This window comes from Ovis aries, chromosome 1 (genome assembly GCF_016772045.2).
Source record: "Ovis aries strain OAR_USU_Benz2616 breed Rambouillet chromosome 1, ARS-UI_Ramb_v3.0, whole genome shotgun sequence".
NCBI classification, from domain to species: domain Eukaryota; kingdom Metazoa; phylum Chordata; class Mammalia; order Artiodactyla; family Bovidae; genus Ovis; species Ovis aries.
Window position 1 is genome coordinate 2,499,129 of NC_056054.1, and position 27,556 is coordinate 2,526,684.

At 55.1% G+C, this 27,556-nt stretch overlaps 1 protein-coding gene and 1 long non-coding RNA gene across 5 annotated transcripts in view; one reads left to right on the forward strand and one right to left on the reverse strand.

Moving 5' to 3' along the window:
* The first annotated feature begins 409 nt into the window (after positions 1–409).
* LOC121818751 (uncharacterized) lies at positions 410–25,217 on the forward strand. Of its 4 annotated transcripts, none has more exons than XR_009596359.1 (6): positions 410–599; positions 10,593–10,740; positions 13,338–13,407; positions 21,261–21,349; positions 21,580–22,400; positions 22,553–25,217. It is a non-coding gene; the product is annotated as an uncharacterized LOC121818751 (long non-coding RNA). The 4 variants fall into 4 exon arrangements; XR_009596358.1 differs by having other exon boundaries at positions 21,264–21,349; XR_006058845.2 differs by having other exon boundaries at positions 13,364–13,407.
* Positions 24,834–27,556, reverse strand: part of TWIST2 (twist family bHLH transcription factor 2) — a 52,843-nt gene continuing 50,120 nt past the window's right edge. Inside the window, exon 2 of the mRNA XM_004001760.5 lies at positions 24,834–25,581. The gene's annotated coding sequence lies outside the window, so the exon portion shown is untranslated. The remainder of the gene's footprint in view (positions 25,582–27,556) is intronic.

Consider the following 27,556-nt stretch of genomic DNA (forward strand, 5'->3'; position numbering starts at 1 on the left):
TGTCATACAGACGACCATACAGAGGTATGGAACAGAACAGAGAGTCTAGAAAAAGGCTCAAACAGATATGGTCTCTTAACTGAGGTGAGAGCAGATCACGTTCCAGCAAGAGGTTGGTGCCTTCTCCCTGGTGGGAACTGAGGACTGATTCTTATTTTCAGTTTTTTTTTATTTTTGAAGGAAGGTCCTTTTTTTTTTTTTTTTTTACTGTGTTCTTTGAACATCTCTGGAAACAAAAGAAACAGAGTTTGTACTGAACAGGAATGTCTTTTACGACAGGAAAAGGCCCGAAAGAAGGAGCCGCCAGGATTCTGGCCGCAGGGCTGACCTGAGAGGAAAGAAAAACAGTGAGTCAGGCTGCGGGGGAGCCGGGGAGAGGGGGCTCTGCCCTCGCAGCCGCCTGGGAGGCGGGGACCCGTCCTGCAGATGGAGGCACAGCCGGGCGAGGGTTAGACCGGCCGTGGAGCCGGGGACACTGGCCAGACGCCCCCCACCTGCTGCTCAGCCCCGAGTGGGTACTGCCCGCAGACGGCCGTGAGAAATCACCAGGTCCCAGGGACAGCTGGCCCTTCTGAGGGGCCTCTCGTTTCCAAAGACCTGTAAGTAGCCACAGAGAGAGAACGAAACCCTCACTGCAAAGCTCCGAGGCTGCCTGCCGTGTGGGGAGGAGGGCAGCCATGGGAAGCTGGGTCAGAGCCCCCAGGAAATTACCTCTGAGGGGCTGATGCTGGCTGATCTGGAAGGTTCTCTGGGGCAGAGCTGGACTGCAAATTTTGCTGTCCTAACCTCAGGCTGGGAAACTGTCCTGGATTGCAGAGGGGCCGAACCTCTGGGCACTGACCCTTGCTCAGGCTGGGAGCACCTGCTGGGCGTGGCCTGGGCTGGTTGCCAGGGACCCAGAGTTAAATCTTCAGACATTTGGGTGACAATGAGGGGCACACAGAACTGTCAGGTCATGGAGGGAGGAGGAGCTCTTTCCTGTGTCATCCACTGGGAGACAGTCTGGGTCCAGGGGGGTCAGGAGTGCAGGGGCGAAGCTGGGACATCGCCGAGGGGACCCTCACAGGCGACAGGATCGGATCTCAGCAGCACCGTCTTTGTTCCCCAGTCTTCAGGGATGTTCATTTCCTGGGGATGCTGTAACCAATCGCCACACCAGAGACTCAAAGCAACAGAAATGCGTTGTCTCGCAGCCTGGAGGCCAGAGCCCCAGATCCAGGGGTTGGCAGGGCCACCGTCCCTCCTGCGGCCCCAGGGCAGCGTCCTTCCCTCCTGCGTCTCGCAGCTTCTAGGGGCTCCAGCCGTGCATCCCTTGGCTCAGGGCTGCAGCCTCCAGTTTCTGCCTTTTCTTCTCACGGTCTTCTCTCTGTGTCTGGGTCCCCGCCTCGCCTGCTAAGAACCCTGTTTACTGGATTGAGGACCCAACCTACATCAAGGAGGGGGTTCCCCAATGGCTCAGCAGGCAAAGAATCTGCCTGCAATGTAGGAAATGAGGGGGATGCGGGTTCGATCAGGAAGATCCCCTGGAGGGGGAAATGGCAATCACTCTAGTCTTCTTACCTGGGAAATCCCACGGACAGAAGAGGAGCCTGGCAGGCTGAAGTCCATGGGGTCACAGAGAGTCAGACGTGACTGAGCACGCATCCCCTGCATCTAGGACATTGCCATCCCAAGATCCTCACTTAACTGCATCTGTGCAGACGCTCTTGGACTCTGGTTCTCGGAGGACGTGAATCTGGGGGAGGGGGTACTATTCAACCTGCAGCACCAGGTACCTAAGTTTGTTTGTATCTGTTTTCCCCATTTCTGTATCAAGATGGGGAAAGTGATCTCTACACAACCTTTCCTCAGGGACACAATTCACGTGGCTGGTGGGGACACATTGAAACCAACTTGGGTGGACAGTGAGAAACCGAGGCAAACTCAGCATCAGTAACCAGTCATAATAAGCTGCTGCTTCAGGGGCTGGGGAGGTTTCCTCCAGGGTTTTGCAGGGCTGGGACCAGGGTCTAGGAAGCAGCCGATCTCAGGCTCCAGGAGGGAGGAGAGGGGAGGGGAGAGGCCTGCCTCGTGGTGGTGCCAGAGAGCGAGGCAGGAAGGGGATCTCGGGGACTCACACCTGGAGAGACTGGGGAGTCCTCTTCTCTGCCTTTCCCTACAAAATGGTCAATGAGAAAAACGGTCAATGAAATTCACCCCTGATGCTTGGTGGAGAGTGCTGTTTCTGGAGAATTCTCTGAGGAAGGTATAGGAAAAGAATGAGGTTTGCCTGGGGGGAAAACCAACATCCCGAACGTGGCTCCTCCCCTCCAAAAGGAGCTGGGAGCTTGCAGCCTGCACCCAGGGTGGGTGGGAGGAGGTCAGCTCCTGACCGACAGCACCCCTCACCTTAGGAGAAAACACGCGGACGAAGGTCTTGGTGTCTGGGAAGACGAGGCCCAGGGCCGTTTGTAGTCGGGACTGTGGAGAGTGTGGACGGCGGTGGCCACGTCCTTCAGCTCTCGGAGGGACAGGCCCCCCTGCCTGCTCTCCGAACCCCACTCACCACGTGTTTGGGTCCCAGCTTCTGGCCCCCCGGGACTCTTCCATCCCCATTGCTGTCTGGGAGCCCAGCCCTGGAACAGCTCTCCCCACCCCCAGATCCCCAGAGGTCAGCCCCCAGCCCGAGCCCAGTGACGCAGGGCACCCTGCAGCAGGATGGGGGGAGGTCGCTGGCCTCAAGCTCCTTTGCTGTCCCTGCCAGTCCCCACAGCGGCCCCTGCCTGTCTCTATCACTCGTGAGGACCAGGGCTCCTCCGAGTTTCTGGAAGAATGCAGCCTCTAGGGTCTTCTCCCGAGCACGCCCGTCACTAAGCTCGCTCTCCCTGGGACACTTCGCCATCCACCTGGTGGTCCAGCCGCCCTGGGGCCTCCTGGCACCTGGGGTCACGTTGGCCGAGTTCCACGGCTCCTGTCGGGTGCCACTGACACGTGAACCTACTGATTGCTCTGATGACTGAGGGGGATGGTGTGGGTCCAGGCTTGTGCTGTGTCAGGAAGCAGGGGACCCTGTGTCCTCTCAGGCAGGGGAGCACTCGTGGTTCACAGGCTGGAGGGGGCTCCTCGGCAGGAACTGGGGGGCTGGACGCTTTCTAGGGTATCGACTTGGCGGTCCCCATCCTGTATCTCAGGGTCCTGGGCTTTGCTCCGGTCTTTGCTCCCCACAGGGCCCTGACCTGGGCTGAGAATGGAGTGCTGGCCTGGTCTAGGTCCTGGTGGACAGGGCCTGCGGTGGGCCACCAGGAAGGGTACACGTGCCCTGGGTGGGACTGGGTCACAGCGGGAGCTGGAGAAGGAAGGACACACATTCAGAGAAGATGAAATAGGATGAGGCCTCCCCTAGCCGATGGACACAAGAGCACACGTGTTCCTACCCTTTCCCCTCCTAGATGGACCGCAGGCAGAGGCTGGAGCCTGCCCTTCCTTCTCTGGACACAGTGAGACACGGATGCGGACAGGAACGTAAACAGGCGCCCAGCCACGTGGTGATGAAAGACACTTTCCACCGGAGACGGTGGGTCCACGAGAAAATGAAGAGTAAAATGAAACTATAAACATAAAGAGAACGCAATCGGACTTCTTACACGGGAGGAAACTGAGAGAACGCAATCGGACTTCTTACACGGGAGGAAACTGAAAAAAGTCACACATAAATTGAAGGACTATGGTCGCGGCGGCACCGAGTCTGCAGCATATGACCCCAAGAAGGAAATAGGAGGGAAAACAGTAAAAATCGAAATAGATCACCTTAGCAGAAGTGAACATACATGGCGTGAAGAGTAGAAATAAATGTATTTAAAATATGGAAAAAGCTGAGATCAGTCACAAAAGCCAAGGGCTCATCCAAACAAAACAGATGAGAGGATATTTGGACAAAACCTAGAAGGGGGTTTCTCAGCCTCTGTTATTGACATTTTGAAGCGAGTCATGCTTTGCTGGGGCTAGGGTGTGCACCCTAGGGTGTGTAGCAGCAGCTTCTACTGGAAACACCCCCCAGAGGTGACAGCTTAACATGTGTCCAGATATCACCAGATGTTCCTGGGGGCTGGAGGGAGAATGGCCCCTGGTGGAAAACCGTGGCTCTAGAATAAGATCAGAAGTCCCCAGACCCTTCTGATGGGTTATCTGGTTGACCTCCTCCTTTTAAGGACAAATGATTTTCATGGTACCTAATTTCTTTCTGACTATTCTTTGAGGTATATATCTCAGGATGAGAAAACCTGAAGAAGATTTCAGGTGCAAGATTATTATTTAGATAGAGTGTGAGAATGAGCAAGGAATGAAGGGACAGCAGAGACTGACCAACTGGTAAATTTTGCTTCCGTTCAAGAAAAATTGGGAAAAGACCCAAGGTTTTGAAACGAGGTGACAGAGGAACGTCTCTTGTTGATGAGCGATGACGAGAGATCTCTGATAACATAGCGTCTCCTAGATGGACCACTTTCTGGAAGAGAAGGCTAAGAACTTGTCACCCAGATGAGGCCAAGAACCAGTAGGTCGCGGGCACCAGCTGAGCCACGTTAGTGTCAGGAGTGCCCAGTTCCAGGCACACGCCGGCTCTGCAGGGGCCTGCTGTCCCTCCCAGGCCTTGCAGGCAGAGCCTCTGGTCACGAAGACCCTCACCGGCCGCCGGTGCACCTGGGGTCTGTCCCCGTGGCTGCCGTTTCACGCTCCGTCCCCTGGACGGCGCTCACCTCCTTCCCCAGGACCGGGAGAGGTCTCCCCTTCAGCCTCAATCCCTGGGTCCCGGGGGCTCCAAGTGCCCAGGCCTCCAGGCATCAGAGCCTGGCTACACCCCAGCAGACGTGGGCGAAGGAGCACCTCCCCTCCCAGCTGGAGCGGCTGCACCTCTGGGGGCCTGGTCGGTGGAATTCCTTGAGGGGGAACATGATGGCAGGGGTACCGGCAGGGAGGCCAGCTTCCCAGCCTAGTCTTGCCCAGTCAGTGTTGCAGCTGTTACCAGCCCACAGGCGTCTCCCTGCTTCTGCACGAAGACTGCAGCCTGAACGGGACACTTAACAAGACAGTTCATTTTCAAACCATTCCCGTAGTTAGCTGCACAGAGAGCGGCTCACCTGCCTACTCAGGTGGCCAAATACTACCCCCCCAAGTCGTGCACACACACAAATGGCACCGGATCCCAGAAATCCTAATCGAGACGCCTGGCAGACTTTGTCCTTTGAAGCAGCAGGCCACGAGGACAGTTTAGAGCCATTGTGCGCAGAAAGCCGGAGGTCACCTGGAGTCTGTCTTCTGCAAGGGGACCAGGAGCTGAACAACTCCGGATTCCCTGCCCTCCCCCCTCCCCCCTGCCTCGTGCCCTCCCCCAACCTTCCCCCGCCCTCCCCTGCCCTGTGCCAGCCCCTGGACTCACCAGTATTTCTTCAAGCGCTTCTCCAGTGCCATCCCTCCATCTACACCCACCACACCGCCCGCCAGAGTTGTGTCTGTAGGCTGAATCCCGGCACATCCCCTGTCTAAAAGCTGCACCGTCTCCCCTGGACCGGGGGTGCCTTTGACCCCCAGGTGGATGCCTGCTGTCCTGGCTCGGACAGGGCTAAGGGTGCCGGCCGTGTGATCCTCACCTGGAGGTGGACAAGGGCTTCAGGAACGGTGTCCTGGCCCAGACACAGGGCCGTGTGGGGGCTGTGGACACACGCGAGGCGGGGGTCCTGCTGAGCTCAAGCACGTTTTCTGGAGGAGGGGGTGCCTAGGCTGAGTGCTAGGGTGTAAGGAATGGCCGGGGAAAGGCACGGGGCCCTCCCTGCAGAGGGGCCAGACTGAGAGCCGGCAGGTGACAGGCAAGTGTGCTGAGCCCGTGTGATGTGGGAGGGCTGGGGCCCACGCGGACCTGGTCACACGTGGGCACATGCGCTGTGCAGGGGGCTTGGGAGGCCCGAGCTGCCTGAGAACTCAGTCTAAGGAGCCTGAATCCCCTCTTTCTGGCCCCGGGCCACCAAGTAAGGTCTCCTACAAAGTCATAGCTTGCCTTCCAGAAACATTAGCTACCAGGTTAGAAGAACCCCACAGGACAGGAGAGCAGGGACCCCACAGTACAGGGGAGCAATCCAGCCTGGGATATACAATGGCTCCTGAGAGGGGCCCCCAGTGACTGCAGAGCGCCAAGCATGCTGCCTGGGACCAGATTATGTGGACTGAATGAAGACCACCCAGACAGGGACAAAGCCTGTCCCCTCAGTGCTGGCTCTAGCGAGGGGCTCCGCCAGCACAACCTGGTCTGGCAGAGACGCTGGGCAGGCTGAGGCCAGGGCAGCTGTACAGTGGATAGAGGTGGGGGCCCGGGGAAGTGGGGGCGGGCCAACCAGCAGTGGGGCGCCCCCATCATTCATTAGGGTGCAGATCTGGCTTTCTCTGGGAAACTGGAAAAGAGGACAGAAATTAGAGATGCTGTCAGTTATTAATCAAGTCCCGGTTGTTCGAGGCCAGTTGTTACAGGGGTTATTGTCTCACTTCCTGGACCGGTTCCTAGAGATAGTTGTCTGCCTTCCTACATAAGACAGCCTGACTCAGAGCAGCTGCCTGCTGGCTGGTTAGTGCAGAGAAGGGGTTGGTGGTCCAGCTGGTTAGTGCAGGGAAGGGGTTGGTAGTCCAGCTGGTTAGTGCAGAGAGGGGGCTGGCCTCCTGGCTGGTTAGTGCAGGGAAAGGGTTGGTGGTCCGGCTGGTTAGTGCAGGGAAGGGGTTGGTGGTCCGGCTGGTTAGTGCAAGGAAGGGATTGGTGGTCCGGCTGGTTAGTGCAGAGAAGGGGTTGACCTCCTGGCTGGTTAGTGCAGAGAAGGGGTTGGTGGTCCGGCTGGTTAGTGCAGAGAGGGGGTTCGTCTCCTGGCTGGTTAGTGCAGGGAAGGGGTTGGTCTCCGGGGCTGGCTGGCTGCTGCAGGCCGTGAGTCAGAGTTCTGCTTGCACACAGTCTTGCCATCCTTTCTCTCGAATTTCAGTCTCTCCGGTGAAATGGGGGTTTGGGACATGGAAGCTGGTCATCACACTAGAAACACCCCATGTTCTGACACCTGCCAGGCTGGAGCGTGGTTGGGTACAAGTGCAGTCTGGCAGTTCATGGGGGCCTCTTGTGTCTCGCGTCTGACGTGGCCACAAGGCAGGGCAGTCCTGGAGCGCGTGGACACAACGGGGTCGTGTCAAAGGGGAGGCATATACCCAGCTCCTCCCGGCCCGGCTTCCGTGAGAACCATTTTATTGAGACGGATGGTATGCAGCGGTTGAGAAACTGCCGGCGGTTGGGAAAACAATGAAAAAACCTCCCAGAACAAAAGACTGAAGAGGAAAGCGCCCAGATTGAGGGAGGAAGGTGAGGAGGAGCATTTAGGAAACTGCAAACTAATTTAAAAAAGGGCGGAGGGGAGCGCAAGCTGACTGTGCTCCAGCGCGGGGGAACTTGGCCGGTCGGCGCTTCTGACTGCGTTTCGAGAGTAAGATACACTTTGATTAATTTCTCTGGACTTCACCAGAGTTACACCAGCAACTCCCAGAACACTAATTACGGAGAAGAGGCGGACAGTGACTCATGCTGGAAAGAACCCAACTGACGAAACCCTCCCAGCCCTCGGAAAGCATCCGCGGTCCTCATGCAAGGGAACCGCCTTGATCAGGCAGCTTTGGCAGGAGGTCAGGGAGATAATGGAGACAGAGCTCTGATTAATGTGGGTGTGCGAGTGCGTGTGTGTGCGCGCGCACGTGCATGGGCGCTGGGTGTGTGTTCCCGAGGAAAGCTGGCAGGGACATCTGGCTGGCATGCTTCCTGTGGGGGTCGCCCTGCGGGAGATGGATGGACCTGCCAGCGTTCTGGGGTTTCGATTCCCGGGAAAACAGCAGAAGCCAGGGCCGCGGAGGCTGCCGGGCCCCCCGACCCACCACCACCGCGGCCTGGACGTCGCCTCTCCCAGATGGACCCGACCACGCAAGGCCATGTTGGCTGACCCAGCTTTGGCTTGAAAGCCTGGGGGACGGAGAACAGAGCCATTCATTCCCCAAATGCAGTGGGGACAGGACCGGGCAGAACCGGCTGCCTCCCGCCTCCGACCTGGAGCACGTGAGAGCCCAGGAGGAGGCTGAGATGTGCGTTTTCTCTCCAAGTGCCGAGCGGCCCCAGGCCCTGCCGTGATGGGACACCCTGGCTCAGAGCTGATGGCCTCTTGGTTGGTCCTTGGAGGGCCCACAACCTGGGGCTCCTTTGCGAGTCAGATGGACTTCCCTCCATGCAGAGACCGGATGGACCCTCGTCGTGGTGGATGGACCCCCCCCCCCCGTGGCTCTCAGTTCAGAGCTGGGAGCATCCCTCCCACCTACAGACATCCCGGGGCACAGGCCCTCCTGGGCCTCCTGTGGGAAATGGGAAACATCACACTCTGCGAGGCCCCTTCACCCTTGACCCCTGGGCACAGACTGAGGACAGATGAGAACTAGCAGAGGCGGTATTAATGGGGGCTGCCTCTCTCATAACCGCCAGGGAAGGCGATAGCACCCGCTCTAGCACTCCCGCCTGGAAAACCCCATGGACAGAGGAGCCTGGCAGGCTGCAGTCCATGGGGTCGCGAAGAGTCAGACACGACTGAGTGATTTCACTTTCACTTTTCACTTCCATGCATTGGAGAAGGAAATGGCAACCCACTCCAGTGTTCTTGGCTGGAGAATCCCAGGGACGGGGGAGCCTGGTGGGCTGCCATCTGTGGGGTCGCACAGAGTCGGACACGACTGAAGCGATGCTGCAGCAGCAGCAGCAGCAGCATCTTTCACAACTGTAGGGTGTGCGTGTGTGTGAGAGAGAGAAACAGACTGGGAAACAGGGAGATCAAGAGCAAGGACTCTGACTCCCGATTCTGCCCATCCTGGTGGGTAAATAACCTGTGTGTGTTCAGCTGTCCCACCTGTGGGCAGGGACCGTGAGACCTCCTGGCCCACAGAAGCCCGTTCAGGCAGCAGATGGGAGAAGTCACAGCCTCTGGGACGTGCTGAGTCGTCATGCCAGGAAGCATCTAGGCTGGCCAGGCTTGGGGTGGCCAGGCAGTGGTGTGGACGGTGGGGGGCTGCACACTTCACGTCACGGTGGTGGGGGGGTAGTGCGTGAGAACCCACAGGGGAGTGTGCTCCCTTGGATGAAACCTTTACAAGTCTGTAACCAAAGCACCAGCAGAGGAGCAATCGTCATAATTTTTAAAATCATGATTGAAACGCGGGGGAAGGGCAATGTAGGGGGAGGGGAGTGAGAGGCGCAAACTGCTGCTGCTCCTGCTGCTGAGCCGCTTCAGCCGTGTCCGACTCTGTGTGACCCCGCAGACGGAAACCCACCAGGCTCCCCCATCCCTGGGATTCTCCAGCCAAGAACACTGGAGTGGGTTGCCATTTCCTTCTCCAGTGCATGAAAGTGAAGTCATTCAGTCGTGTCCAACTCTTCTCGACCCCATGGACTGCAGCCTACCAGGCTCCTCCGTCCGTGGGATTTTCCAGGCAAGAGTACTGGAGTGGGGTGCCATCACCTTCTCCGGAGGTACAAACTATTAGGTATAAAAGAAGCAGCAAGGATTTATTTACATCACGGGGACTACAGCTAACATGGCTTCAACGTTTTAAAAATGTCTTTGTCTTTAATTGGAGGATAATTGCTTTATGATGCTGTGTTGGTTTCTGCCACACATCAGCATGAGTCGGCCACAGGTACACACATGTCCCCTCCCTCTTGAACCTCCCTCCCCATCCCACCCCATCCCACCCCTCTAGGTCGTCACAGAGCACCAGGCTGAGTTCCCTGGGTTATGCAGCTATCTCTATAGCTGTTCGACATCTAGCTATACAGTTATGCCCCCTAGCCCTCTCTTTTGCACACGGTGATGTATACATTCCAACGCTGCTCTCTCAGTTCCCGCCACCCTCTCCTGCCCCCGCCATGTCCGTAGGTCACTTCTCTATGTCTGAGCCTCCATTCCTGCCCTGCAAATATGTTCATCGGTACCATTTCTCTCGATTCCATATATGTGACATTTGTTTTTCTCTTTCTGACTCACTTCACTCTGTGTAACACAGCCAACATTTTATAGTAACCGTCCATGGAGCATAACCTTTAAAACCGTGAATCACTCTGCTGTGCACCTGAGACTCACATGGTACAGCAACTAAACTTCAATTAAACAAAGGAACCTACGTCGAGACTGAAAAAAACCTAACGGTCCCAGGACATTTAAGTGCTCAGTATATAATGAAACTGTGATGGTTAATCTTATATTTCAACTTGATTGGGCTAAGGGATGCTCCGATAGCTGGTAAGACGTGTTTCTGCACTTGTCTGGGAGGGTGCTTCCCAAGAAGATAAGCCTTTGGAACGGTGAACTGGGTAAAGATCACCCTCCCAGGGGAGGTGGGTGTCCTGCAAGCTCTTGAGGCTCGGATGAAACGAACAGGTGGAGGGAGGGGAAGCTGCTCTCTGCTCGAGCTGAGACCCCGCCCTCGGCCGTCTCGGACACCCGCTGCCTGGGTTGTCTGTGCCTCTCCTGGGTCTGCATTAATCGCCTGCTTTCCTGGTTCTCCAGCTTGCAGATGGCAAATGAGGGACTTCACAGCCTCTGAGAATCCGTGGGAGCTGATTCCTGTAATTGCTCTTTAATCGCTAACTTGTGGTTCTTTTGTGACCCCGTGGACTGGAGCTCGCCAGGCTCCTCTGCCCACGGCATTCTCCAGGTAAGAATACTGGAATGGGTTGCCATTTCCTTCTCCAGGGGATCTTCCTCATCCAGGGATTGAACGCACGTCTCCTGCTTGGCTGGTAGGTTCTTTACCACTGAGCCACCTGGGAAGCCCAATCCCTATCATAGATTTCCTCTTCTGTATCTCTATGTCTGCTGTCTGTCTGTCTATCTATCTATCTGCTGTTGGAACCATTTCTCTGGAGAACCTTAACTAACACAGAAATTCTACGGTAAATATCAGACTTTGCCTCAAAAGGAGGGGGCAGCTTGATGGGCAGCGTGAGAAGGGCTGACACCTCAGAAGCAAGGGGACAAGGAAGGAGGTGGAGAACACACACCCAGAAAGTACTTCTAAGAGGGTCCTGCACCTCGCGGTGGGCCCTGGGGAGAAAAGGTGTGACCGGAACTGCTGTGGGCGCCCCAGGACTTGTGTTCACCGGTGTGTGTGCACTTTTCATTCAGCTGTGATTTGTTAGAGCAAATACTCATTGTCTCCTGCTGGCAGAAATTAAGCAGGAGTCAGTCACCTGATTTGGGCTTCCCAGGTGGTGCGTGTGGTAAAGAACCCGCCTGCCAGTGCAAAAGACAGACGCAGGTTCGATCCCTGGTTCGGGAAGATCCCCTGGAGGAGGGCATGGCAACCCACTCCAGCATTCTTACCTGGAGACTCCCATGGGCAGAGGAGCCTGTCAGGCAACAGTCCATGGGGTCGCAAAGAGTTGGACACAACTGAGTGACTTAGCACAATCAGCAAGTGGAGTGAATATTCACACAGCTGCAGGGAGGCTCTCCCGTGAGAGGCTGAGCCCTCTCCTTGGATCAGCAGTCCTGGCTGGCACGCCAGACCTAAACCGAAACAGGCTTGCCACTCAATCAGTTCAATACTTCACTGAGCAGACCCTGTAGGCTGAGCTCCATGGTAGGGCCTGGAGAGCCAGCAGGGAACAAGACAGAGAACAATCAGACCCTCCTGGGGCTTACGCTGCAGTCAGTGAGCAGACAGACAGACAGACAGTGCAGGCAGAAGGAAGATGCAGGCTCTGACCTTTGTGCTCCTGGGCATCACGAAGGAGCTTAAATGAAGATTCATAGCTTAGCACATCAGAAATACAGACCTCGAGGCAGACACCACCACGACACCAACAAGCACAGACTGTGCTTCCAACTTGGAAGGAAAACTTTTGGAAGATTGCGGGGGCTTTTGAAAACATGCCTTCTTTCATCTTTCACATGAGGAGTGGGGACACCCAAAGCAAGGCAGCGACCAGCTGAAGGTCCACTGTGACCCCACACAAGGTCCCCACACTCGCCCCAGTCAATCACCATTCTTTCCAACGTCACCACACGCAGAGAGGTGCCTTCTTCACAGTGGAGAGCATCCACTTCACTCCGTTTTACTTTTTAATTAAAATGTTTATTTCGCGACAACTGCTGATTCCCATGCAGTTGGAAGGAATGATACAGAGACCCCACGTATGCATCACCTAGTCTCCCCCAGTGGTGAAAGCGAAAGTCACTCAGTCATGTCTGACTCTTTGAAATCCCACAGACTATACAATCCATGGAATTCTCCAGGCCAGAATACTGGAGTGGGCAGCCTTCCCCTTCTCCAGGGATCAAACCCAGGTCTCCCGCAGTGCAGGCAGAATCTTTACCAGCTGAGCCATAAGGGAAGCCCAAGAATACTGGAGTGGGTAGCCTATCCCTTCTCCAGGGGATCTTCCTGAACCAGGAATCAAGCTGGGGTCTCCTGCATTGCGGGTGGATTCTTTACCAGCTGAGCTTAAGGCTTCAGTGCAGTATCACGTCCGGGAAACAAACATTGACACAGGCATGCTACAGAGCCTCTCATCACTCGGTCAGTCCACATGCCATCACCACGAGGGCCCCTCACCTTGCCGCTTTCCATAAAGCTACACCCACTTCCTTTCTGCCTCCTCTTCCTAATCCCTGGCAACTGCTATTCTGTTCTCCATTTCCATAATTTTGTCATTTCAAGTATGTTACATGAATAGAATTGTACAGCATGTCATCTTTTGGAACTGTCTGTTTCACTGACCATCATTCCCTGGAGATCCACCCAGGCTATTGTGTGTATCAGCAGTTCATTCCTGTGTCTTGCTGAGTGATGTTCCGTGCTGTGGGTGGACCACAGCTTAACTACTCACCTGTTGAAGGAAATCCAGGTTGTTGCCAGTTCGGGGCTATTTTCAGTTAACCTGCTATAAACATTCGAGTACAGTTTCTGTGTGAGCCTAAGTTTTCGTTTTCTGGGGTAAATGCCCAGGAGTGAAACTGCTGGGTCATATAGTAGTTGCATGTTTAACGTTTTGAGAAACTTCCAAAGTACTTTTCCAGAGCAGCTGTGTCGTTTTACGTCTCCACGAGCCATGAATAATTCAATTTCCCCACATCTTCATCAGCATTTGGTGTTGTCGCTAATGTGTATCTTAGACATTCTGGTAATCGTGTGGTTATACGTTGGACTGTAATCTGCATTTCTCTGGTGGCTAATGAGGCTGAGCTTATTTCTGCTCTGGGTGTTCTCTCTGGTGAAATGTCCGTGCACATCTTTTGTTCATTTCCCAGCTGAACGGCTTGGATTTTTCTTACAGGTTTAGAAGCTCTTCACGTGCTCGAGATGCCAGCCCTTGGTCAGGTAAGTGGTTTATAACTGTTCTCGTCTGTCATTTGTTTCTGTTATTCTCTTGACACAGTCTTTCACAGCAAATGGTTTTAAATTTTGAAGAAGCTCAGCTTATTAATTTTCCTTTTTTAGGTTGCATTTGAGGTATCAACTCTAAGAACTTTTTGCCAAGCCTAAGATATAAAGTCTTTCTCTTCTTCTTTTCCCCTAAACTTTACGGTTTTAGATTTCACGTTTCCTGTGTGATCTGTTTTAAGTTAATATTTTATAAAGAGAAATACTTAGGCTGAGGTTCATTGTTTTGCCTTTTAATGTCCAGTTGCTACATTTGTTACAAAGTCTTATCTTTCCTCCACTGAATGGTTTTTGTCCTTTATCAAAAACCAGCTGAGGATATTTGCATGGGTCTATTTCTGTGTTCTCAATTCTATTGCATTGACCTATATGTCTGTCCCTTTGCCAAAATCATAGAATACTGATTACTGATGCGAAACAGTGAGTCTTGGAGTAGGACTGATTGATCCCTTCTACTTTCTTCTGCTGCAAATTATTTTAGCTGTTGGTTACTTTGCTCACCACATCAATTTTAGAATAATTTTGTCTCTAGCTATAAAAGTTCCTGCTGGGGTTTTTGTGGGGGTTGCTTTCAACCTATATACTGATTTGAGGAGAACTGGGATCTCAGCTGTGTTGATTCTTACAACCCATAAACCTGGTGTGTCTCTCCATTTATTCAGGTCAGCTTTGGTCTCTTTCACTCACATTGTGTGGGTTCTAGCATGCCCTGTACATGTGTTGTTAGGTTTATATACCCAAGAATTTCCATTTTAGAGATTAACTGTAAATGGTGTTGTGTTTTAAACTGGGGGGGTTTGTGTGTTCACTGCTAATATATATAAATGCAATTGATTTTTGTATGTTCAACTTGTATCCTGTTGCCTTGCTGAACGCACACACAAGTCTTCGGAATTAAAATAAAAATAGACTCCTTAGGATTTTTTATGTAGACAATAAGGTCATCTGCAAATAGCAACAATTTTATTTATTCTTTCCAACTGTATGCATTTTATTTCCTTTTCTTGACCTACTGAACTCGCTAAAATTTCCAGCTATGTTAAGTTAGAGGGGTAAGAGTGGCGTGTTCTTTATTGAGAAAGTCCCCCTTTCTGAGAAATTTATTTACTTTTACAATGAATTTTTTTTATCATGGACTTTGAATACTTTCAAGTGCTTTTTTATGCGTCAGATAATAAAGTCACTTGACTTTTCCTTTTCAGTCTTTAATATGGCGGGTCACATTGAGTAGCTTCCTTGCGTATCCAGAATAGACCCTACGTGGCCATCAGTTCAGTTCAGTCGCTCAGTCGTGTCCGATTCTTCGTGGCCCCATGGACTGCAGCAGGTCAAGCTTCCCTGTCCATCACCAACTCCCAGAGCTTGCTCAAACTCGTGTCCGTCAAGTAGGTGATACCATCCAGCCATCTCGTCCTCTGTCGTCCCCTTCTCCTCCTGCCCTCAATCTTTCCCAGCATCAGGGTCTTTTCCAATGAGTCAGTTCTTCCTGTCAGGTGGCCAAAGTATTGGAATTTCAGCTTCAGCATCAGTCCTTCCAATGAATATTCAGGACTGATATCCTTTAGGATTGGCAGGTTGGATCTCCTTGCAGTCCCAGGGACTCTCAAGAGTCTTCTCCAACACCACGGTTCTAAAGCATCAGTTCTTCAGTGCTCAGCTTTCTTTATGGTCCAACTCTCACATCCATATGTGACTATTGGAAAAACTTTGACTAGGCAGACCTTTGTCAGCAAAGTAATGTCTCTGCTTTTTAATATGCTGTCTAGGTTGGTCATAGCCTTTCTTCCAAGGAGCAAGTGTCTTTTAATTTCATGGCTGCAGTCACCATCTGCAGTGATTTTGAAGCCCAAGAGAATAAAAGTCTGTCACTGTTTCCATTGTTTTCCCATTTGCTATGAAGTGATGGAACCGGATGCCATGATCTTAGTTTTCTGAGTGTTGAGTTTTAAGCCAGCTTTTTCACTCTCCACTTTCACTTCATCAAGAGGCTCTTTAGTTCCTCTTCACTTTCTGTCGTACGGTGGTGTCCTCTGCATATCTGAGGTTACTGATATTTCTCCCGGCAATCTTGATTCCAGCTGCAGTGTATATCTACTTTTATACGCTCTTGAACTTATTGGCCAACATTTTGTTCAGGATTTCTGCATCTATATTCGTGAGAGATGTTGGTCTATAGTTTTCTATTTTTGTAATTCTTTCTCCAGTTTTGGCGTCAGGGTGTAACTTCATAGAATGAACTGGAAAGTTTTCCTCCTCTTCTGTTTTCTGGAAGAGAGTGTGCAAAACTGGTGATAATTCTTTTTAAACAGTAGAACCCTCAGTGAAGCCACCTGGGCCAGAGAGTTCTATTTCTTGTTAGGTGAATTGCAGTACTTTTTTCGCCTGAGGAATTTGTCCATTTCATCTAAGCTGGCAAATGTATGTAGAGGTGTTTGTATATTTGCTCAGTCATGTCCGACTCTTTGTGACCCCCTGGATGTTGCCCGACAGGCTGCTCGGTCTAAGAATACTGGAGTGGGTTGCCATTCCCTTCTCCAGGGGATCTTCCCAATCCAGGGATCAAACAGGGATCTCCTGCACTGTAGGTGGATTCTTTACCATCTGAGCTACCAGGGAAGCCCAGGATTTGCTTACTACCCTCTTAATATCGAAAGTCTCTAGAGTAAAATCCTGTTTCCTTATTAGCAATTTTTGTCTTTTTTTCCTGTGCTAGTATTTCTGGAGGAGTGCCAATTTTACCAGTTATTTCAGAGCACCATCCCTCCTTTACTCATGAGTTTCTCTGCTGCTGTGTTTTGAGTGACGCTGCTTTCTCCTATCTTTATTAATTTCTTACTTCTGCTCGTTCTGAATTCTTTTGTTGTTTTGGGGGTTTTTCAGGCAGGAGTTCAGATGCTGATTTGAGGTTTCTCTTCTTTTCATACCCAAGCCCTTAGTGCTATAGATTTCCCTCTCAACACTGCTTTACCTTTAAATCTGCATTCGGGGGCAGTTTCTGTTTGTTCTCTCTGCTCTTCATTTCCCTGTTATCTTTCTCCGGCTGCCTGTGGGTTACTTGGACGTGTTTTCGGAATCCCGTTTTCATTTTGTTCTGGCCACAGAGTAACACAAATTTAAGTTGCACACACGTCAGAGGTGGCTCGTGTTTTCAGCTTCTCACGGGTGTGTCTCCCTCTCCACTCAGCTCCGAGTCACCAGGCCTTAAACCCCTCAGTGTGATCTGGGACAGCAGGGGTCCATCTGGGGGTCTCAGATCCATGTAGACAGGCTCTTTTATTCAACTGCCCATTTCAAGAGGTTTCTGCATCATGTAAACCCACGCAGCCCACGTTGTCCTGAGTCTCCAAACACCCTCAGGCCGCAAGCCGCTGCCACACTCTGTGTCTTGGGGCCCCGTTTCCGCCTCCATTTTAGCCTGTCAATTTCTCAGGATCTCGTTTGCTCTTCCCTGCTTTTAAGAAGATTTTAAAAGACTTTTTCCCCAGCCCATTGGTTATCAGCAGGAATTTCGTTTGAGTCACCAAGTTCGTCATGTTCCTGGAAGTCGAAGTGTCAAACTGCCTTGTAAAGCACCTTCTGGATGGTGGCTTGTGTAGCCAGGAAGAGAGATTCGTTTTCATCGCCTCTAGAGAAGGGTTGTCCTTGCTTGGCTTCCCCTGAAAAGCATAGTCTGAGACGACACATTTTTGCCCAAGTGGCTTATTCCATAAAGTTTCCAGGGAACGAGAGACGGGGCCACTGGGTCAAGGAAGCCGGGGAGGAGGGGAAACTGAGCCAAGGGTGCCTGGCTGTGCTGGGGGAGTGGTGGACAGGGGGCTCCATGCTGCCGAGGGCCTGCTGAGCAGAGCCATCCTCCCGAGCCGTGGAAGAGGAATGTGTCTCCTCCGGCTCGTGTCCTGTGGGTCGAGTATTGCCCCGGGGGTGTGTGAACTCCCTCCTGTGCATTTGAAAGCACGAACCAGAAGGGACCAGGGGTCCAGGACAGGTGGCTGGGAGCCACGGGGCAGAGGCTGAGAAATATCTGAGCCCTGAGGTCACACAGTCGGGACAGGGTTCCAACAGCTCATCTCTCTGCAGAACTGGAGAAGAGCTGGGTCAGGAGGATGCAGGATTCCCAGGTGGTAAAGAGCTCTCACCTGCCGCTGCAGGAGACATAAGAGAGGCAGGTTTGACCCCTGGGTCTGGAAGGTCCCCAGGGACAAGGGCAACCCACTCCAGTGTTCTTGCCTGGAGACTCCTATGGATGGAGGAGCCTGGCGGGCTGCGGCTCAAAGCATCGCCATGAGTCACACATGACAGGAGCGACCTAGCCTGCTCACAGGGGGAAGTGAGTGAGGCCCTGAGAGACGTCTGGACCTCAGAACGCACGGTCTGGAAGGTGAGGACAGCAAGGATCAGATGGCCCCTCTCTCTACTTGCTCCTGGCGTGCGGCGGTCATCCCTGCTTCTCTCCAGGGCTCCCCCGCCAGCCAGCTCTCTCTCCTCCCTTATAGGTCCTGCCCCTTTCTCTCTCCGGTTTCTTTGGGGACCGAAGTCTTCGCACCTTCATCCCAGCTGTGACTCTAGAGATGTAGGCTTATGGCCTCAGCTCCCACTGCCACCAAGACATGCCTGAATCCCAGTTCCCAGGAGGATGCTGCTTGGCCCATCTTCTTGACCACGGCCACCCAGGCCACATGCCCTTGGCATCTGAGCAGCCAGCTGCACTTTGTCCAGCGTCCACCCTGTGACAGATAGCCTGGGCGGGGAATGGGGGCGGGGACTACGGTGGCTGCACAGAGGGATGGCTCTTTGATCAGAGGAGCTGTGGGCAGGAAGGCGCTATCAACACAGAGGACACCAAGGAGAAGGCAGGGAGCTTTCATTTTGGTTTTTATTAATTCTCACAACTCCCCACGCAGACAGTGGGAGGAGCCGGGTCTGCAGGGTCAGCAGACCCTCCGATGAACAGAATGTGCAACTCTTTCCAGCGTGATTAGCTTAGCTTTTTTTTTTTTTAATCTGTGAATTGTTGGGTCAATTCCCAACATCATGAAGAGCCAGGTTTTGTTCATCTTGGCGTCCAAATGATGTTTTCGAAATTGGAACTAAAATAAAGCAGTAACAAGACGAAAGAAGCAACATCCTGTTTTATGGAGGGTCTGATTAAAAAAAAAAAATACGTGAGGAAAAACACTCTGTGCGCAGAGTAAATATTTACCCATCCCTACCCCCACCCCCACCCCCACCCCCACTGTTGGGAGAGCGAGTATCTGCCCAGGACATGAGAAGACGAGTCTCAGGATGGACACATCACCCCCTCCCCCTCCCTGAGGCCTTGGTATGACTCACTGGTCACGTTGCCTGGTACCATGCGGTCCCCGCCCTCCTGAGGGCTGCGGCAGACGGAATGTCACCACAGACGGAGAAGAGCTCAATGAGGCACAGGTTGTGGGGGCCTTGACCCCGAGAGGCTGTGCATTTTCAGCAGGTCAGCTGGGGGTGAGAGTCGTCTGCCTTCCCATTCGCAGACCTGGGTTCATGACCTGGTCCTGAGATCAGGGTGCTGGAGGCCCTCCTGGAGGTTTTTCCAGTCCCTGGGTGTTGAGAAGGTGGGTGTCGACACAGCCCCCAAGAGTCTGCAGCGAGAGCACGTGTCTGGGCTGCCCTTCCCAGGAGACGGGGCCCATGTTGTCACATTTATGTCCCCAGGAGCTCTGCAGATCGCAGCTGGTCTCCAGGACCCCTACCTCGCAGACGGGAAACGGGGAAAACAGGCTCTTTGCTGTCGTCGTTTTTTTGTGTTGCGTTTCATCAAATCAGAGACGGGTCTCCTGGTTCTTTCTGCTTCTATGCGCGCAGGCCCCTCTGGGCCTGGGCAGGCGTGAGGGCGCCCCTCGCACCCCCTGGATCCCCACCCGTCACCCTGGCTGTGGCGCTCTCTCCCGGGGTCATCGTGAAGGTCACTATTTGGTGGTGGGTTATGATGATGCCAGTATGTCCAAAAGGCTGTTTTTTCACCTCGTGAAATTCTGAAACCGTGACAATTGTTGGCAAGCGATGGTCTCACTTCCATTTTGGCGGAGTTTTGAGCACGCTGTTAGGGCTGCTTGCATTGTAAGGGGACAGGGAGCTCCGCTCAGAAGGGGGAGGCGGCGCGGACCGTGCCCTGGTCTCACTCCAGGGGGAAGGACGGGGTTTGGGGCGCGGCTGGGTCAGCGTTCAGGCACGCTGCTCCCGTCATAGCTGCTGGATCTTCGGGTCCCCTCTCTGCACCCCGCACTCTGCCCTGAAGGGCGACTGTCCCCAGTAGGAGCCCCGAGCTTCACTGAGCCTCCTTCCTGTCCCTTCTGGGACCCACGGGTGTTTTCCTGAAGCATCCAGGTTCCCAGGTGATGGGGCCCTGCAGGGACCATGCACTGGGGGGCACTAGTCGGGGGGGGGCCGTTTGCTGAAGGGCTCCCCTTGGAAGCCCAAGGCTTGGAACCCCATGGGGTAAGGTGGCTCAGAGGAGGCCCACCCTGCAGGCACCTTCTCTGGGAGCTACCACGAGCACCTGCTCCAATCACCGTCCACTCAGAGCCAGGGCAGACAGGCGGCCACGTGACTACCTCCCCTGCATCCGTTCCCGGCCGCCCTGAGGACCTGGCCCTCCCAGGCACAGAGCTCCTCCTGGAGCCATTCCCCTGCGGGTTCTTTGACCTTCTTGAGCTTAGCCGGGGCTCCTCCAGGAAAGCACCCCTCCTCCAAAGCGCCTTCCCCCAAGGCGCTTATTCTGAGCTCCTTCAGATGTCTGACTAAGCCAAGGGTCTCTCGGCCTCTGCCTGCCCCCAGCACCCACGAGTCACTCTGCATGACCTCCTGGGGTGGCCAGGCGGGTGGAGGAGGGGCTGTCTCCCCTGCCTGTCCCCTCCCTGGCTGAAACTTCACTCTCTGTTGGTTTGAGAACCGGGGACTCAGCCCACAGGCTCAGCTGAGCTTCCGCAGACCATGCACTCGGTGTTTTGAAACAGATACTGAAGAACCGTGGGGAGCCAGGGTCGTGCAGAGAAAACCTTCTCCCCGACTTTCTCCGCGGAGGGGGTGGGAATAGGCACGTGTGAGGAGACCCAGCCTCCCTCCCGCTTGGTCCCCGCCCCAAAGCCCATCACCTGGTTAAAAGACAAACCAGAGAGACACACAAAAATGCCGTGGGGTCAGCAGAGCGTGGTGGTGCCCCGGGTCTGCTCACTCCGGGACTCTATGGGCAAGCTACGGACAGGGAGCCGAGGCTGGAGACGGTTCTACACAGATGGCCTGGCCGGTTGTCACAAAGCCCCACGAGAAAGGCAGCAGTGGGGTTTTATCCCCATTCCACAGCTGGGGAGACTGAGGCCTCGAAGCCAGTCCCCGACGGTGACTGTGCCTGCTTGCTCCGGGACGTCGTGTGATGCTGCAAACAACAGCTGTGGGCCCACCAAGAGGAGAGAGAAGGCACCAGTGAAATTGGAGCTGGAGCCACCCCTGTCTCTGGGGCCCCAGCTGTTCACGCCTTGGTGGGCAGGCTGTGTCCTCCGAGGCTCGGGGCGGGGGGCACCTTATTCAGGCCAGGGAGGGTTAGGCCTCCACGCCCTCCTCTGTCCTCTAGTCCCAAGCCTGGAGCACGAGGGCCGACGGCCAGCCCCGGGCCTGGGGCGGCTGCACCCTGCAGGGAGCACAGACAGCCCCCCACTTCCTGGGTCAGGACGTCCACCCGCCCGACGGCAGCCGCCTCCCCCGGACTGGGCGCTCAGAGCTGCGGTCGCCTCTCACTCAACCTGCCGCCTTCCCAGCAGGTGATGCGGGTTGCGTAGCGATGCCGGGAAGAACTCACACGCCTCAGTGAAGCCCGCAGACTGGTGCTGACGCCAGCCAGCGAGAAGTGAGTGCTGAGCGCAGCTGGGCGCCTGAAGCCCACTGAGGAGCCCAAGATGGGTCCCTGTCCAAGCACAGGGGGACACTGTCGCCCAGGCCACACCAAGGGGTTCTCTGGGAGGGGCCTTCCCCTTGAGCGTGACGGGGGAGTCCGGAAGGTGTGGAGCGGGGAGGGGCTGGGTGCTCGACCACCCCTGTGGTCAGAACACCTGCTGACCTTTTCTCTTTACGTATTAGTGGGTGCGGCAGCCAAAGCCTCATCAGAGGGGTCCCCAGCCCAAGTCCACCTGGCGCCAGTTCTGAGCCTCTCTTCCCATGAACGAAGTCTGGAGACTTCTCGGCCTGGAATGTCTCAGTGAGCAGAGCTGGACCACAGCGTGGGAAGCAAGACACATCCAACATCCAGCCCAGAGAGAAGGCTGGGAGCGCCACAGCTCAGCCCTTCCAGCAACACTGAGGAGCCAGAGTCCCTAGAAACTCGGCGTCTGCCAGCTCTGTTCACGCACGCGCAAGAGCGGAGTGTCCACCGAAGGGGACACATTTACGGCAAAATCTAGAACAGCAGGGGTGTCGGGACTTCAGAGCTTCCATCTCCTTCTTGCCCCTCTGATACGGTGTCTCAGGATTCTGGTAAGCTCATCTATAAATGCCCTGGGGTTTTATCGTTGCCCGAGAAGACGTGCCCAATCCGCCACATCCCAGCTGGAAACATCTTGCGTAAAAACACCCCAAGGTGGCCTCAGACCTGGCGGTAAGGGACCTGTAGTTGCAGCGGGCCTCCTCCCTCCCACTCTCTGGGCACGCTGGGCTCCGGGGAGCACTGAGTTTCTATGGCCCCTGCAGTCCCGCAGTTTCCTCCCTTGAATCAAACCTTGATCTTTGAAGCCCCAAGTTTTGTAGATTTACACTGGCCTGAAGGGACCGGGAAAGGACTCAGTGAGGCCGGGAGTCTCCTCAGCAGCTCTGAACACAGCAGGGAAGGGTCGGATTGCTCACCCCTCTGGCTGCCCCTCGGAAGGGACTCCCAAACTGCAGCAAACTTTGCAAAGACTCCTGAGGTCAGAAGGGCTACAGGGTAGGCCCCGGCTGGGAGCGGGGTTACGGCTTCTGCCCCCTCCCCACTGCCCAAGGGGGCTTTGTAAAGTAGGGGCTCAGACTGTGAAGGATTTGTGCCTGTATTCAGGTTTATTTTATTTTTCACTCTAAGCAGGACATTTTGCTTTGAAGGGAGAGGTGACCGAAGAACTAGAGGCCAGAGAGGCTGGACACATACCTGCAGTGGAGTGGACACTCACCAAGAGCTAGAGGGCCTCTCTTTCGGGCAGTGATCCTGCTGTCGGCCAGGCAGCCTGGCTCAACTGCTAACGGTGATGTCTACTTTCAGTCGGGAGGAGTCCAGAGGGTTCTTCTCCTTGCACGAGGCCTGACGCGGTGCTGGGAGAACGAGCTACCTAGACGGCCTCCTCCAGCTGTTGCTACGTGGAACTCGGAAGTGCAGCAGTTTTATCCAGAGCGTTTTCTGTGATGTGTGTTCAGGGCCCCCTAGAAGGGTCCCCTTGGCTTTGTCAGTTCCCGAGACCCAGATGGACACCACTTGTGCTATTGAAAGACGCTTCTCATGGCCTAGGTATTACTCCTGTTCCCACATTTCCATGGAAAACTTGTGGATGGCAATGTTAATTTAAGAAACTCTACCTGATTAGGTAGAGGGAGGGAGACATAGATAGGTGAGCCCTCAGACAACACAGTAGGTAGAGAGTGGCTATCAAACCGCTAACTGGGGTATCACTATTCTCATCACTGGACCTGGAGGCCTGGACCTGGAGAAGTGGGCTTCCTCTGAGCATGTATCCACACAGGGGAGGGATCCAGGGGCAAAGAGTCGGGTTTCGTGGTCCTGGGATATGGCCTGGGTTCTCTCCTTGGACTTTGGCCTCGGGGTCTCCTGACTCTCCGGTGTGGGTACCTGTGTGCCCACCTGCACGGGCACTCCTTGTTCCTTGCCCCCTCTGTGGTCACCCCTGGCCAGGCCCTCTGCCCTGGGCTTGGGCATGGGAGGCTCACAGGGCCTGTTCACTGGAAGTAGAGACAGAGGGGCTGGTCAGTCTGCAGGGACGCAAGACACCCCTCCAGCTCGAGGAGGAAGGGACATGGACTTTGCGATTCGGAAATCAAGAACGTTCTCTATGGCCACCCCATCCGTAAGTTTTCGATGATTTGATCTGGCATTCCCTCTAATCAGCCCCTGGAGGACGACCGTGACCTTTGCAGTCTTCATGACCTCCAAAGGCCTCGGGGACCCTGCGGGACAGCACAGGACATGGCGGGACTTCATTGCCAAGACAGCAGCTCTGCCCTCCGAGGTCTCAGCAAGAAGCCCAGGTGCGTGCACGTGTGTGTGTAGGCATCTGTCTGTGTTTGCTGTATGCCGCGGCCCCTGGGGCTCCTGCTGCAGGGCGCCGCACCAAGGTCACTTCTAGGAGCCAGCAAAGTGATGGAAGTTAACAGACCAGCATTTCTGGAGCGCCTGCCTTTCTTGTGGGCTCGGGAACAGGAGTAAAGACTGAGGTGAGAAGTTCAGGGTCCACCACATTCTGGCACAGACCCCACTCTCCAGAACCCTGTCTGGAGGCGGCACGGGGTCTGCATGGCCTCTCCCCCATGGACAGCTCCATCCAGCTGACCCAGGTACCAGCTGTCCCCCACGAGCTATGCTTCTGGAGCCTCAGGGTGGTGAGCAGGTGACTTGCAGCTCCCCAGCTGGAAACCCTTTACCTGGGCGTCACCCCAGCTCCTGATGCCCGCAGACGCAGTAAGGAGGCCAGCGTGGGGAGTGGGACTTCCTGTCCCGCGTGGAGCGTGTCTGTCCCATCCCCCTGCCTGCCTGGGCCAGAGTCTCCTTCTTAGCCACAGACTGGAGCCTCCGTGGGGCCTCTGCCCCAGGGCTCCTTCCTTACCTGCACACGCAGGCGTCGTACCCTCACCCTCGCCCAGCTGCACAGACCGGTCTTCAGGGGATGGGACAGCTGCGGCGGGCGGGTCAGCTGCCATGGAATTGGTCATCAGGGAGACTGAAGGCACACAGAGCAGACAGTGACCCACCAGGAGATAAATGTAAGTGAGCACAGAGGTTGTGTCCGGCGGAAGCAAGGAATTCCACCCGGGAAGGCTCTGCCGGGCTGGCCCTGGCTGGCACTGACCTCAGACCGTAGGGTTAGGACATAGGATGGGTGGCTGACGGGGGCCGGGGGTAGCAGACGGGCACATGGAGGGGCTGAGGCCAGCCTTCCCAGACCTGGGCCCACTGAACATGCTCAACCACATCAGCGCTGGTGGTTCTAGAAAGTTCTAGGGTCAAGCACAGCCTAACACGTCTCACATCCCTGCTGATCCCCTTTAAAGTGACGCGACTGTTATTTTTGCAGCTGGTTCCAAGTTTCTCAGGCTGTGCTCATGCTGCAGTGTAGAGAAAAAAGACGGGAGACGGGGGCTGCAGGGACGTCTTTATTGTTCCTGGGAGGGGAGCGGTATACACAGCCACACTGCAGTCACTGAGCTTGTTAAAGACATCTCAATAAATAAAACAAAGAAGCAACATATACACTGAAACAGAAAATATTAAAAGAAAGGTTAGCTGAGTGAATCACAGAGGAAGAGAAAGGGGAGAGGTGAGGACTCCAGGCTAACTTGAGACAGCCATGCAGAGGCTGGGGCTGGGGCTGGGGGGAGTAGCTCGAGGTTCCTTTGTTAAGAGCCTTGGTCCAGTTGAAACAGAATGTACAGGAAGGCATTTCTGGTTTATTTTTTAAAAAATATACACTAAAAAAAGGCACTTAAAGGGAAATACAAAATAAAATCCTCGTAAATGTGTTCCTGATTTCAGCGATCTTCAGAATCAATCCCCGCCCCCTCAAAAAATAAAAATAAAAAAAATAGAACCCAGGGTTGGGTCTATGAACACTCAAACAGCGGCGAGGATGGCACCGTGAGCTATCCGGCGAGATGGACTGTGAGAGATGGACCGGCGAGATGGACCGTGAGCACCACTTCCTGAAGGGGGCGCGTCTTGGGGGCGGAGGCCGCGTGGTCCAGGGGGGCTGCCGCTGGGCCCTTGTCTGGACTCCGTGTGGGAGCGTCGAGATGATGGGGCGGGGGGGGGGCTTCCTGGAGGTCGCTGGGTTTCAGAAGCTGCAGACTCGGACGTTCCCCGATGCCAGTTGCACTCAGCCCCGCAAGAGTCTGGAAGACAAGGTACAGGGACGTTGAGAAGCTGCTGCAGCCCTCGTGTTCTGGGGCCACGTGGCCGTTTCAGCCCGTGGCCTCCCCGCGACAGGACGTGACAGCTGTGAGCTGCTCTGATACCTGCCTGCCCCATCCTCCCGGCAGGAGCTGGACAGTCAGCCGTGGTCAGGTCCACTGGGCACCTGCAGGCCGCTGCCCCCAGGGACCCAAGCCCGGCCCAGAGGGCTCCCTGTGTCCCCACCTCCACACTCCGCTGCCACTCCCAGACCCCGAGGGCCGGATGCCCTGCCTCCCGCGCCCACCAGAGCCTCGGCCCGCACAGTACCCCGCAGGCCGCTGCCGCCCCACGGAGGAGCTGCCCCTAGGTGGGCTCCTGTGGACAAAAGCGGTGCCCCCTGGCAAGGGAAGGGGGTTAGGGTGAGGTCACTGTTGGGGCTTCGGGGTCACGGTGAGAGCAAAGCCAGCCGTGGTGGGGGGCGGGGAGTGAGGATGAAGAGCAACGGGGCAGCCGTGGAGTCGGGGCTGGCAAAGGGAGGTGACTGTTTAAACCCAAGCTTTTTACAAAACGCGCTTATTTACTTACGCTGCTTGGGCCTTAGCTGCAGCGCGCGGGCTCAGCAGTGGTGGGTGAGCTTAGCTGTCCCCTGGCCTGGGGGACCTTAGTTTCCCGACCAGGGACCGAAACTGAGTCCCCTGCAAGGCGGATTCTAAACCAGCGGACCACCAGGTCAGTCCTTAAACCTGTGCTTCTGAAATAACCATACATTCAAAGACAGCTGCAAAAAAAATGTATAGGGAGGTCCCACGCATATCTCACTGGGTCCCCCACTCTTATCACCTTGCACTGTTAAGTGAGGCGTCTCAACCAGAAGAGGGGCCTGGGCGTGGCTGGTGGGCTGACTCACACTTCACTCGTGCGTGTGTGTGTGTGTGTGTGTGTGTGTGTGTGCGCGCGTGCGCACGTGTGTGTGTGTGTGTGTGTGTGTGTGTGTGTGTGGTCTGATCTGCTGGGCAGTGGGCAGCAGCAGCAGGGAAGTGCCCCGCCCTCCCCTGGAGCCTGGGCTCCACACTGAGGCCCTGTAGCTCAGGGGGCTCTGGGACCCTTGACTGTATCCAGACAAACCCCTGCAAGCGTGAAGACCCTGCCTCCCTGAACCCCAGCGCCTGGAGACACACACACTCCTTTTTCCCAAGTTCTGAGCACTCCAAATATGTCAGCCGTTTAAAGTGGTCCTGGGCAGAAAGTCAAAGGCTGCTCTCTCAGAGAATGTGGTTGTAATTAGATAATTAATAAGGGGGGCAGCTAGAGAAAGCTAAATGGAAGCCTTCCTCCGCAGGAGGAAGTCATTACAACAGGTTTTGATATATGAGCCTCGCCAGCCCTCCAAGGGGAAACGGCATCATCCGTGGAAGCCAGGACGGCAGGGCCGCCCTGAGCAGTGTGGGTTTCGGGGTTCGCTCTGCACGCCCGTGGGGCCCGGGGCTCAGGCGAGAGCAAGCGGCAGGTTCATTAGTTTTCCTGGCTGAGGGCCCCTGGGCCCGCCCCCTTGATGTCACCCTGACCCTGGCCGGGTCTGCTGACGTGGGCGGCGCTCTCAGCCACAAATGTGAGACAGCTGGGGCCCCAAGTGCCTCCTGCGTGGGACAGCCACCTGAAATCGTGTGTGTGCGTCCTGCGCACAGCTCAGCCGGCCTCAGTCTGCCCGGTCCAGAAGGAGGGCAGGTGGAGAGGCCAGGCGGGGCTGGACTGAGAGGGTGGGTGCCCTCCTCTCTCACCCAGGCCAGGCCACAGGGCACTGAGAAGCAGCGGAGGGTCTTACTCCAATCTGTGTCCCGAGGGCTTGACACGGGGAGGGGCGCCCCGAGAGTTCTCCAGAAACAGAGGCAGGCGGGCTTAAGGGGGAAGTGCTCATTCTAGGGTCTTCCGTTCACTCACTGATCCCACCCACACACCCCTCCACCCACACTCTTC